At 46.1% G+C, this 13,863-nt stretch overlaps 1 pseudogene; it reads right to left on the reverse strand.

Moving 5' to 3' along the window:
* Positions 1-7,606: 7,606 nt before the first annotated feature.
* LOC138273040 (growth arrest and DNA damage-inducible protein GADD45 alpha-like) lies at positions 7,607-13,447 on the reverse strand (annotated as a pseudogene).
* Between the last annotated feature and the right edge of the window lie 416 nt (positions 13,448-13,863).

Raw genomic sequence — 13,863 nt, forward strand, 5'->3', positions numbered from 1 at the left:
AAGGGAGCTCAATAGATTGAGAGTGGAACAAACCAGACTGAAGCTCAAGAAGCAACAGCTGGATTTGGATAGACAGTCCTTAGAAGTGGAAAGGGGAAGACAGAAGCTGGGTTTAGAAACCCATGGTGGCAGCAGCAGTATTCCCAATAGTCATCCTGCAAAAGAGCATGATTCTAGGAATCTGCACAAGATAGTTCACCCCTATAAGGCGGGGGATGACATTAACAAGTGGTTTGCTGCACTTGAGAGGGCCTGTGTTGTACAGGATGTCCCTCAAAGGCAGTGGGCTGCTATCCTATGGCTATCATTTAGTGGAAAGGGTAGGGATAGGCTCCTTACTGTGAAAGAAAGTGATGCCAATAATTTCAAAGTTCTTAAGAATGCACTCCTGGATGGTTATGGCTTCACCACTGAACAGTACAGGATGAAGTTCAGAGAGACCGAAAAGGAGTCTTCAAAAGACTGGGTTGATTTCATTGACCATTCAGTGAAGGCCTTGGAGGCGTGGTTACATGGCAGTAAAGTTACTGATTATGAAAGCCTGTATAACTTGATCCTGAGAGAGCATATTCTTAATAATTGTGTGTCTGATTTGTTGCACCAGTACTTGGTGGACTCTGATCTGACCTCTCCCCAAGAATTGGGAAAGAAGGCAGACAAATGGGTCAGAACAAGGGTGAACAGAAAAGTTCATACAGGGGGTGACAAAGATGGCAACAAGAAGAAGGATGGTAAGTCTTCTGACAAGGGTGGGGACAAATCTAAAAATGAGTCTTCATCATGCCCACAAAAACACTCTGTTGGGGTTGGTGGGTCCAAATCCTCTTCTAATCAAAACAAAGAAAAGAAACCCTGGTGCTATTTATGTAAAATAAAAGGCCATTGGACAACAGATCCCAGTTGTCCAAAGAAAAGCACCAAGCCTCCTACCACTACAACCCCTGCTGCTACACCTAGTGCCCCTAGTACTAGCAGTGGTGGTGGGAGCAAACCTACTAATAGCCAATCCAAGGGAGTAGCTGGGCTCACTTTTGGTAACTTAGTTGGGGTTGGTCTTGTTAGGGAGACCACAGAGGCTGTGTTAGTCTCTGAGGGGGCTATTGATTTAGCCACCTTGGTTGCTTGTCCCCTTAATATGGATAAGTACAATCAACTACCCCTAATAAATGGTGTTGATGTTCAGGCCTACAGGGACACTGGTGCCAGTGTTACTATGGTAATAGAGAAACTGGTCCACCCTGAACAACACCTACTTGGTCACCAGTACCAAGTAACCGATGCTCACAACAACACCCTTAGCCACCCCATGGCTGTTGTAAATCTCAACTGGGGGGGGGTTACTGGTCCAAAGAAAGTTGTGGTAGCCTCAGATTTACCTGTAGACTGTCTACTAGGAATTGATTTGGAGACATCAGCTTGGTCAGATGTGGAGTTAGAGGCCCATGCAGCAATGCTGGGCATCCCAGGGCATATTTGTGCTTTAACCAGGGCTCAGGCCAAAAAGCAAAAAGGACAGGGTGACTTGGATCCTGGAACAATGGACCAAGTGCTCCCTAAAGCTAGGGCTAGTAGAAGTAAAGCACTACCTACTATCCCTCCCTCTACAGTGGATTCTACTTCTGTGGAAGAAGAATTTCCACCCTGTGCAGAACCTACACCAGAGGAGCTGGAAGCAGACACTGCTGAGCTTTTGGGTGAAGGGGGGCCTGCCAGGGAGGAGCTGGGTGTGGCACAGCAGACCTGTCCCACACTAGAGGGTCTAAGACAGCAAGCTGTCAAACAAGCAAAGGGGGATGTCAGTGACTCACACAGAGTTTACTGGGAGGACAACCTCTTGTACACTGAAGCAAGGGATCCTAAACCTGGAACTGCCAGGAGGTTAGTGATTCCTCAGGAGTACAGAAAGTTCCTCCTAACTCTAGCCCACGACATTCCCTTAGCTGGACATTTGGGGCAAATGAAAACTTGGGACAGGCTTGTTCCCCTGTTTCATTGGCCTAGAATGTCAGAGGACACAAAGGAATTTTGTAAGTCCTGTGAAACCTGTCAAGCCAGTGGCAAAACAGGTGGCACTCCAAAGGCACCCCTTATTCCACTGCCTGTGGTTGGGGTTCCCTTTGAAAGGGTAGGGGTTGACATAGTTGGCGCCCTTGACCCTCCTACTGCTTCAGGCAATAGGTTTATCCTGGTGGTAGTGGACCATGCCACCAGATATCCTGAAGCAATTCCTCTAAGGACCACTACAGCACCTGCAGTGGCAAAGGCCCTCCTGGGAATATTTTCCAGGGTGGGCTTCCCAAAAGAGGTGGTATCAGACAGGGGAAGCAATTTCATGTCTGCTTACTTAAAGGCCATTTGGAAGGAGAGTGGTGTGACATACAAGTTTACTACACCCTATCATCCACAAACAAATGGACTGGTAGAGAGATTTAACAAAATTCTCAAAGGCATGATTATGGGACTCCCTGAAAAACTCCGCAGGAGATGGGATATCCTTTTACCATGCCTCCTTTTTGCTTACAGGGAGGTACCCCAGAAAGGAGTGGGCTTCAGCCCCTTTGAACTCCTCTTTGGACACCCAGTAAGAGGTCCTCTAACACTTGTTAAGGAGGGTTGGGAACAACCTTTAAAAGCTCCAAAGCAAGACATAGTGGACTATGTACTTGGCCTCAGATCAAGGATGGCTGAGTACATAAAAAAGGCCAGTAAAAACCTTCAGGCCAGCCAAGAGCTCCAAAAGCAATGGCATGACCAGAAGGCTGTTTTGGTTCAGTACCAACCAGGGCAGAAAGTGTGGGTCTTGGAGCCTGTGGCCCCAAGAGCACTCCAAGATAAATGGAGTGGACCCCACACAATTGTTGAGAAAAAGGGTGAAGTCACCTACTTAGTTGACTTAGGCACTGCCAGGAGTCCCCTTAGGGTGCTCCATGTCAATCGCCTGAAACCCTACTATGACAGGGCTGATCTCACCCTGCTCATGGCAACTGATGAGGGACAGGAAGAAGAGAGTGACCCTCTCCCTGATCTCTTCTCTTCCACAGAACAAGATGCTCTATTGGAAGGTGTAGTTTTGGCTGATTGTCTCACTGCTGAGCAGAGAGACCATTGCATAAATCTCCTGGGTCAGTTTTCTGAACTCTTCTCTACTGTGCCAGGTACCACTTCTTGGTGTGAGCACACTATAGATACTGGAGACAGCTTGCCTGTCAAAAGTAAAATCTATAGGCAGCCTGACCATGTCAGAGACTGCATAAAGCAAGAGGTGCAGAAAATGTTAGAACTGGGAGTGGTTGAGCACTCTGAAAGTCCATGGGCTTCTCCTGTGGTACTTGTACCAAAACCTCATTCCAAGGATGGAAAGAAGGAAATGCGGTTTTGTGTAGACTACAGAGGTCTCAACCAGGTAACCAAAACTGATGCTCACCCTATACCCAGGGCAGATGAGCTCATAGATACACTGGCATCTGCCAAGTATCTAAGCTCTTTTGACTTGACTGCAGGGTATTAGCAGATCAAATTATCAGAAGATGCAAAAGCAAAAACTGCATTTTCAACCATTGGAGGCCATTACCAATTCACAGTAATGCCTTTTGGATTGAAAAATGCACCTGCCACTTTTCAGAGGTTGGTGAATACAGTCCTGCAAGGGCTGGAAGCTTTTAGTGCAGCATATCTGGACGATATAGCTGTCTTTAGCTCCAGTTGGGATGATCACCTGGTCCACCTATGGAAAGTTTTGGAGGCCCTGCAAAAGGCAGGCCTCACTATCAAGGCTTCAAAGTGCCAGATAGGGCAGGGGAAGGTGGTTTATCTGGGACACCTGGTTGGTGGAGACCAGATTGCACCACTTCAGGGGAAAATCCAAACTATTATAGATTGGGTTCCCCCTACCACTCAGACCCAGGTGAGAGCCTTTTTAGGCCTCACTAGGTATTACAGGAGGTTCATTAAGAACTATGGCTCCATTGCAGCCCCTCTTAATGACCTCACATCCAAGAAAATGCCTAAAAAGGTATTGTGGACAGCTAGCTGTCAGAAAGCTTTTGAGGAGCTCAAGCAGGCCATGTGCTCTGCACCTGTCCTGAAAAGCCCTTGTTACTCTAAAGAATTCTATGTCCAAACTGATGCATCTGAATTAGGAGTAGGGGCAGTCCTATCACAACTTAATTCTGAGGGCCAGGATCAACCTGTTACTTTTATTAGTAGGAGGTTGACCCTTAGAGAAAAGCGTTGGTCTGCCATTGAGAGGGAGGCCTTTGCTGTGGTCTGGGCACTGAAGAAGTTGAGGCCATACCTGTTTGGCGCTCACTTCATTGTTCAGACAGACCACAAACCTCTACTTTAGCTAAAACAAATGAAAGGTGAAAATCCTAAATTATTGAGGTGGCCCATATCCCTACAGGGAATGGACTATACAGTGGAACATAGACCTGGGAGTACCCACTCCAATGCAGATGGACTCTCCAGATGTTTCCACTTAGACAATGAAGACTCATCAGGTCATGGCTAGTCTTATTGTCCTTCGTTTGGGGGGGGGGGAGGTTGTGTAGGAAAGTACCATCTTGCCTGGCATGTTACCCCCATTTGTCACTGTATATATGTTGTTTTAGTTGTATGTGTCACTGGGACCCTGCCAGCCAGGGCCCCAGTGCTCATAAGTGTGCCTGAATGTGTTACCTGTGTTATGACTAACTGTCTCACTGAGGCTCTGCTAATCAGAACCTCAGTGGTTATGCTCTCTCATTTCTTTCAAATTGTCACTAACAGGCTAGTGACCAATTTTGCCAATTTACATTGGCTTACTGGAACACCCTTATAATTCCCTAGTATATGGTACTGAGGTACCCAGGGTATTGGGGTTCTAGGAGATCCCTATGGGCTGCAGCATTTCTTTTGCCCCCCATAGGGAGCTCTGACAATTCTTACACAGGCCTGCCACTGCAGCCTGAGTGAAATAATGTCCACGTTATTTCACAGCCATTTTACACTGCACTTAAGTAACTTATAAGTCACCTATATGTCTAACCTTTACCTGGTAAAGGTTGGGTGCTAAGTTACTTAGTGTGTGGGCACCCTGGCACTAGCCAAGGTGCCCCCACATTGTTCAGGGCCAATTCCCCGGACTTTGTTAGTGCGGGGACACCATTACACGTGTGCACTACATATAGGTCACTACCTATGTGTAGCTTCACAATGGTAACTCCGAATATGGCCATGTAACATGTCTAAGATCATGGAATTGCCCCCTCTATGCCATCCTGGCGTTGTTGGTGCAATCCCATGATCCCACGGGTCTCTAGCACAGACCCTGGCACTGCCAAACTGCCTTTCCCGGGGTTTCACTGCAGCTGCTGCTGCTGCCAACCCCTCAGACAGGCTTCTGCCCTCCTGGGGTCCAGCCAGGCCTGGCCCAGGATGGCAGAACAAAAGACTTCCTCTGAGAGAGGGTGTTACACCCTCTCCCTTTGGAAAATGGTGTGAAGGCAGGGGAGGAGTAGCCTCCCCCAGCCTCTGGAAATGCTTTCATGGGCACACATGGTGCCCATTTCTGCATAAGCCAGTCTACACCGGTTCAGGGACCCCTCAGCCCTGCTCTGGCGCGAAACTGGACAAAGGGAAGGGGAGTGACCACTCCCCTGACCTGCACCTCCCCTGGGAAGTGCCCAGAGCTCCTCCAGTGTGCTCCAGACCTCTGCCATCTTGGAAACAGAGGTGCTGCTGGCACACTGGACTGCTCTGAGTGGCCAGGGCCAGCAGGTGACGTCAGAGACTCCTTCTGATAGGCTCCTTCAGGTGTTGCTAGCCTATCTTCTCTCCTAAGTAGCCAAACCCTCTTTTCTGGCTATTTAGGGTCTCTGCTTTGGGGATTTCCTTAGATAACGAATGCAAGAGCTCATCCGAGTTCCTCTGCATCTCTCTCTTCACCTTCTGCCAAGGAATCGACTGCTGACCGCGCTGGAAGCCTGCAAAACTGCAACAAAGTAGCGAAGACAACTACTGCAACTCTGTAACGCTGATCCTGCCGCCTTCTCGACTGCTTTCCTGGTGGTGCATGCTGTGGGGGTAGTCTGCCTCCTCTCTGCACTAGAAGCTCCGAAGAAATCTCCTGTGGGTCGACGGAATCGTCCCCCTGCAACCGCAGGCACCAAAGAACTGCATCACCGGTACCCTGGGTCTGCTCTCAGCACAACGAGCGAGTTCCCTTGAATCCAGAAACTCTGTCCAAGTGACTCCCACAGTCCAGTGACTCTTCAGTCCAAGTTTGGTGGAGGTAAGTCCTTGCCTCCCCACGCCAGACTGCATTGCTGGGAACCGCGACTTTTGCAGCTACTCCGGCCTCCGTGCCCTTCCGGCGGAAATCCTCTGTGCACAGTCCAGCCTGGGTCCACGGCACTCTAACCTGCATTGTACGACCTCCTAAGTTGTCCCCCGGCGACGTGGGACTCCTTTGTGCAACTTCGGGTGAGCACTGTTTCACTCCACTTTGTAGTGCCTGTTCTGGCACTTCTACGGGTGCTGCCTGCTTCTAAGAGGACTCCTTGTCTTGCTCGACGCCCCCTCTGTCTCCAGACGCAATTGGTGACATCCTGGTCCCTCCTGGGCCACAGCAGCATCCAAAAACCCTAACCACACGATTTGCAGCTAGCAAGGCTTGTTGGCGGTCTTTCTTCAGGAAAACACTTTTGTACGACTCTCCACGGCGTGGGGGATTCGTCCTCCAAAGGGGAAGTTCCTAGCCCTTGTTGTTCCTGCAGAATCTTCAGCTTCTACTGTCCAGTAGCAGCTTCTTTGCACCCACAGCTGGCATTTCCTGGGCATCTGCCCATCTCCAACTTGCTTGTGACTTTTGGACTTGGTCCCCTTGTTCCACAGGTACCCTCGTTTGGAAATCCATCGTTGTTGCATTGCTGATTTGTGTCTTTTCTGCAGAATTCCCCTATCATGACTTCTATGTCCTTTGGGGAACTTTAGTGCACTTTGCACTCACTTTTCAGGGTCTTGGGGTGGGCTATTTTTCTAACCCTAACTGTTTTCTTACAGTCCCAGCGACCCTCTACGAGGACACATAGGTTTGGGGTCCATTTGTGGTTCGCATTCCACTTTTGGAGTATATGGTTTGTGTTGCCCCTATCCCTATGTGTCCCCATTGCATCCTATTGTAACTATACATTGTTTGCACTGTTTTCTAATACTATTACTGCATATTTTGGTATTGTGTACATATATCTTGTGTATATTTGCTATCCTCACACTGAGGGTACTCACTGAGATACTTTTGGCATATTGTCATAAAAATAAAGTACCTTTATTTTTAGTATATCTGTGTATTGTGTTTTCTTATGATATTGTGCATATGACACTAGTGGTACTGTAGGAGCTTCACTCGTCTCCTAGTTCAGCCTAAGCTGCTCTGCTAAGCTACCATTATCTATCAGCCTAAGCTGCTAGACACCCTATACACTAATAAGGGATAACTGGGCCTGGTGCAAGGTGCAAGTACCCCTAGGTACTCACTACAAGCCAGTCCAGCCTCCTACATGCGACCAGTTCGTCTTCAAGCAGCGACAAAACTACTTGAAAGCTTCAGTGCAGTTCTATTGTGCATTCCTTCGTCCAGCTTCCATCATCAGTCGGGGAGGTTTATCACTGGCACCCACTGATCCAAATAGCGACTTTCTTGGCAAAAGCAAATCACCTGATTGAGAGCGGGGTCTTTCCACTGGGATGCTGTGGATTTTATTACGAAACACGGAGGCTCCTATTATGCTTTCTACTCTTGCTTCAATTTCAACAGCAGCCAAGCAAAAACAACAACTCCCAGAATTTCTAGCTGGGAAACTACAGAAATATGTCACAAGAACCAACCAATCAGGACATCGGATAAGTATAAATGTCTGTTACTGAGAGCAACAAGTCCTCTTTTCTTGCTGCTCGCAGTCAAGATAAGTACTACTTTTTCTCACATTCCATTTTACATATTTATTGTGCTTGTAGGTTCTGTTTATATATATATATATATTTTGTTTAGTTTCACATGTTACTAATTCCCATGGTTAATGCATATTTCCTGCACTCGCTCCTCAACGTTCTATTTGGGGCGCCTTCATCACGTTTGACCTAACGGTCGTATCTGTGACCGAGACGCTCTTACTGGCTCGTTTTTCCTCAAACGTTGCCAGCGCTTCACTTTATTGCCTTTCTCCCGCCTCCTTCCCTGTGGGAATACCAAGTTTGTTTCCAGCCACTTCATCTACGGAGGGAATTTCTCTCTGTCTCAAGCTGGCAAGTATCCGTCTGTTCTGGAGAGCCGGGCCACGCCTCCATCCCTCTGACGAGCATTGGTTGTACGGAGCTCTACTTCCTGGTTCCTTCCCTGAATAAATTAACCCTTTTTATCAGGTTTAGTGTGCTTTTTTCACTGCAGAGGCTTTGTTTAACCCCAATTAATTCTTTTATCCCAAAAAAATATTTTTTCTTTCAGCACAGTTTATTTTTCTAAGCTATTATTTTCATTTTGAGTTTTTATCATGGAAAATTATTCTGAGGATGAAGAGGCTCAAAATTTTAAAGACAATTTAGATTCTTTTATTAAAGATTCAGTTCAAAAAGCAGTCTCTAGTTCCATTTCAGATTTTTCTAAGTCCTTTGAGGCTTCGGTCAAGAAACTATTGACCTTCAATACTTCTTCTTCAGGTTCCAAAAAGCCCAAAAAGCGAAGGGTGGACAATTTGGCCCCTAACTTATTTTTCAGAACCAAGTACGTCCTCTAATCTTACCTTCCCCATTCATATTTCTCACTTGGGAGACATAGATGATGACATGGGTGACTCAGATATGGATAAGGATGATCCGGGCGTAATGATCTGGTCAGGGCCTGTGGAGAAGAGGCGTAAAACTTCTCTCAATGAACTGGGAGAGTCATCAAAAAATGTTAATTCTAATGAATCTATCTTAGATTTCTCAGGTCAACTGATGTTTGATCCTGCTCTTATCCGTCACCCAAATTCCACTGAGTGGACACCCTGTGAGCATGTCGCTGCATATGTCTCCAACAAATTACGCCAGCCTTTGGGCAAATTGCCGCGCAATGGATTAAAGTCTGAATGTCCTAGAACTTCCCTTTCCAATAATATTGCAGCCACTCCAGTGATTGACCCTAACCTGTTAATATTTTTCACTAAATTTGGTAAGGATCCCAAAAAAGGGCCTGGACTAATTGTCAGGACAGATTGTTGGATCTTTCTGGTCCATTAACAAGAATTTTGGATTTGGCGGAAGAGGCCAGAATGGAGGGTTCCAAAGTCGACCTGGTTATCTTATCAAATTGGGCCCAAAGGGCAATTTGTCTTTTAGGTAACACTAACGCTGCCTTGGCACAAGAGAGACAGAAGAGTCTTCTATTAAAAATTGACCCAAAATTGAACAATCTCGCTTCCAAAGGAATGGGTCAGGAAGCTAATGGTTTGCTTTTTGGAGACTCCTTCATTAAGGAGCTCAGTAAATATGTGGCCACCTTCGCATTATTAGACAAGGCGCAATCGTCCATGCAGAGGATTTTCCATTCTCGTGTTTTTGGCAGGGCTGGCAAAGGCAGGAGTCGCTTTGCCGGCTGATTTGCCCACAGAGGTGCGGCCAATCAAATCAGAGCAAGAGTTCAAACCACAGTTTTATCCCCAGAGGAATCGCTCATTCAGACGTGGTTACAGATCTAGAGGCTTCCAAAATTCAGGTAAGAGATTACCCTTTTGGTCCATTGCTGGTGGGAGGACGGACAGGTTTGTTTCTAACAAATTGCCAGAAGTTAACAACAGATCCCTGGGTGTTGCAAACCGTGCCAGGTTATTGCATAGAGCTTTATTCCACTCCGGTCCAACATTGTCAGCCAAAACCATTGTTTTTTTCCAAAGGTCAAGAAGAGCTTCTCTCTCAAGAGATTCACTCCCTTTCAGCAAAACAAGCTATAGAAGTTTGCTCCCCTCATCCTTTAGGTTTTGTCAGTACTTTATTCCTAATCCAAAAAAATAACAAAAAATATCGTCCTGTGATAAATTTGAAGCTTTGCAACAGGTTTGTAGTATACCATCATTTCAAGATAGAAACTATCCTCTATCTTTGGAACCCATTATTAGAAAATGATTGGATGGTTCGTCTAGATCTCCGAGATGCTTATCTTTCCATCCTAATTCATCAATATTCAGGAAATTTCTTCAATTTCAATGAAAGGACTAATTCTTCCAATTCAAATGCCCCCTTTCGGTCTTTCTTCAGCTCCTTGGTGTTTTACCAAGGTGTTGAAGGCAGTGGTGACACACACGAGAGTCCAAGGTGTCAGGCTTATTGTTTATTTAGACAATTTTCTCATTTTACATAAGGACAGGTCCGTTCTCACACATCAAGTAGAGAATTTTATTTCTTTCCTCCAAGGCCTGGGCTTTCTCATAAACAAAGAGAAGTCCAATCTCATTCCCTCTCGCCAGATGGAGTTTCTAGGATTTCTTATAGACTCTGTCAAAGCTACCCTTCAGCTTCCTACCCAGAAGATTTCTCACATAAAAAAGGAAATCCAGTTACTTTTGCACAAAACACAACTTACGATCAAATGCCTAGCTCGCATAATCGGTCTTCTAGCTTCGTCTATTCAAGCTATATTTCCAGGTCCCCTTCATTACCGGGCACTCCAAAGGTTAAAAATTCTACATCTTCGCAAAGGTTTCGGCTACGAGGACTTCATCTCTCTAGATCACAATTTTTGTGTCGAACTCCAATGGTGGCTCGATCATCTAGACACCTGGAACGGCAGAGCAATTTTCTCCACCGCACCAGATGTTGTCTTAGAATCTGATGCAAGTCGGACTGGTTGGGGCGCAAGATGCGGTCAGTTCTCGAATGGAGGTCTATGGTCAAAAGTGGAGTTGTTGTTGCATATAAACTGTTTAGAGGCAGATTCCTTTGCAATCCAAATGTTTTCCAAAGACAAGGTATGTTGTTCTATCCTCCTACTGATGGACAATCTCTCGGCAGTCCGATATATAAATCATCTAGGAGGTACTCAGTCAAAACCTCTGGCCGAATTAGCAAAGAGTCTATGGGAGTTTTGTCTCCAGAATCAGATTTCCCCTCAAGCAGAATACCTTCTGGGAAACATGAATACGATCGCAGATTGGTGTTCCAGATATCTTCGGGAGTCCAGCTATTGGCATCTTCACCCTTCTGTTTTCAGAAACCTTTCTTCCGGATTCGGTCCTTTCTCGATCAACCTTTTTGCCTCTCGTTTTAATTCTCAGCTCCCTCAGTTTTACAGCTGGAGACCAGACCCTCAGACGTTAGCTACCAATGCTTTTCAACAGGATTGGTCCAATCAAACGAATTACGCTTTTCCTCCTTTCATTTTGATTTCCAGGGTTTTGGCGCACATTCAACACCAATCCACGAAGAATCTGTTAATCACTCCATTTTGGCAGGGTCAACCTTGGTTCCCCTCAGCTCTAGAATTGTTAATAGACTTCCCAATTCTTCTCTTCATCTGGGGGCATGGATGGTTTCAGGTCTTCCTGGAGAACCCCAGGAATCTCGCAAGAGGCTGCAAGCTTCATCAGTCAGGCTTGGCCCTCCGGAACAACCAGGGCCTACAAGTCAGCCTGGTCAGCATGGCATAATTGGTGTTTGGTCAGGAGTGCTGATCCCTTTTCAGCGGATGTAGTTCTGATTGTCAATTTTTTAGCCGCTCAGGGTAGAGCATATAGAACTGTCAATTTGAATAGGTCTGCAATTTCTGCTGAACATGTTCGAGTTAACAATAATCCCGTTGGAGAACATCCTCTAATATGTCGCCTTTTAAATTGAGAAAGTTTTTCTAAACCTCCTTTACCTAAATATAATACTATGTGGGATGTTAATGTTATTTTGCAATTTTTACTTTCACAACAGCCTAATTCTCACGTATCCCTCAAATTCCTCTCTGCTAAGCTTACTATCCTTCTTTGTTTAGTTTCCTTGAAACGTGTTTCTGATTTCAGAGCTTTAGATGTGACCTCTGTTCAGTACACTGCTGCAGGGGTTTTCTTTCGAAAAGAGAACAAAAACTAATTTGATGTCTGTTTTTATCCGTATTTTCCGGATCATCAAAATGTATGTGTTGGAAGTTGTTTAAGAGAGTATATTTCACAAACCAATGATTTGAGAAACTCATCTGAATCTCAGCTCCTCGTCTCTTTTAGGTCCCCGTATAACCCGGTCTCTTCCACTACTCTGGCCCGTTGGGTAAAATGGATCATGAATTTGGCAGGCACTGATATCTCTGTTTTTGGAGCTCATTCCACCAGAGAAGCTATGGCAGCCAACACCTTCTGGGCAGGATTGAGTTTAGTTGACATTCTCAAATCAGCTGATTGGTCAAATGTTTCAACTTTCAGAACATTTTATTGTAAACCTGTCTCTCATGTGGCCAGTTCGTTAATTTCTATGCTTTGAACTAGCATAATAGGAGTCTCCGTGTTTTGTAATAAAATTGAGATTTTCTTATCTTCAGTGAAAGAAAGTCTTGATTTTATTAAAGACACTGAAGCAAGTATTATCCCTCTACTTTCTTTAACCCTCCCTTTGTTTTATCAGGTACAACTGCCACTCCTAACCAGACGTCTTAAAAGGCATATTCCGCTTCAGCTCAATGCTTCGGCTGGCCTGACGGGAAAGGTCCACAAGATGTCCGTCTTTCAAGGGTTCCAGGATATGATGTTGTCTCCGGACCTCGATGAAAAGACTTTCAATGTCATCTATCGTCTGGAAGCATTTTTCACCATTGTGTTAGCTTGTATTATTTTGATTCTCATTTTTCCGTTATTCAGAGTTCATTAACTGCTCTGCAAGAAAAGAGGACTTGTCGCTCTCAGTCAAGACATTTATACTTATCCGATGTCCTGATTGGTTGGTTCTTGTGACATATTTCTGTAGTTTGCCAGCTAGGAATGCTGGGAGTTGTAGTTTTTTCTTGGCTGCTGTTGAAATTAAAGCAAGAGAAGAAAGCATAATACTCGCCTCTGTGTCTTTAATAAAATCAAGACTTTCCTTCACTGAAGCTAAGAAAATCTCCATTATTGACTAGCACACAGTGCAAGTCCGCCCCGGACTCGTCTGTGCCGGGCCCGCCCTGGATGGCCTCCAGTCGACCCATGTTGCCCACTCGCAGGATGTTGATGTCATTCTCACAGCAGAAGGCCTGGATCAGGGGGAAGTGTATTTGCAGAGCCACGTCATGGTCATCTTCTTCGTCAGCAGCCAGCAAACAAAGCATGTTATCGGGATCCACATTCAACACTTTGGCAGCTGCAAAAACACCAACGGTGTTGTTCCTCTGCACTACAGCTTTGCTGAGAACTTCTTCCAAGGCACTTCCCACCACTTCCATCCTCCCCATAGCTTGCTCTGCTGTCAGCTCCTACAGAGTCATACTCCGCATCGGGGCTCTGCACTCCAGCAGCTCTTCTTCGGGTGACCTGAAAGGATGACATGACCTGGAGGAGGCAGTAGCACAGCAGACTGAGCCGCCTCCCTCAGCACTACCCCTTTTCCACCACAAAGTGCATCGTTGGGCTCCTACCGGCAGCCGGACACTATGGGGGTTGCACGCCTGTAGACCACAGCCACGCCAGGAGTTTGTCGACCTTCCCGGGGTGCTAATTCACCATCAGGCCACCCAGTCTCCCCGCAAAGATATGGAGAGGCGAACCCCATACCATGGCGGCAGGATGACCGCATATCATCACAGCCTGCCACAGCATTAAGCGATAGGGGGTCGGGTCCTGTCGGCCATCCGTGTTGGCCACACCTCGACTGTAGGAACACTTTAAAGTGGAATGACAATTT

Source organism: Pleurodeles waltl, chromosome 2_2, assembly GCF_031143425.1.
Source record: "Pleurodeles waltl isolate 20211129_DDA chromosome 2_2, aPleWal1.hap1.20221129, whole genome shotgun sequence".
Classification (NCBI taxonomy): Eukaryota; Metazoa; Chordata; class Amphibia; order Caudata; family Salamandridae; genus Pleurodeles; species Pleurodeles waltl.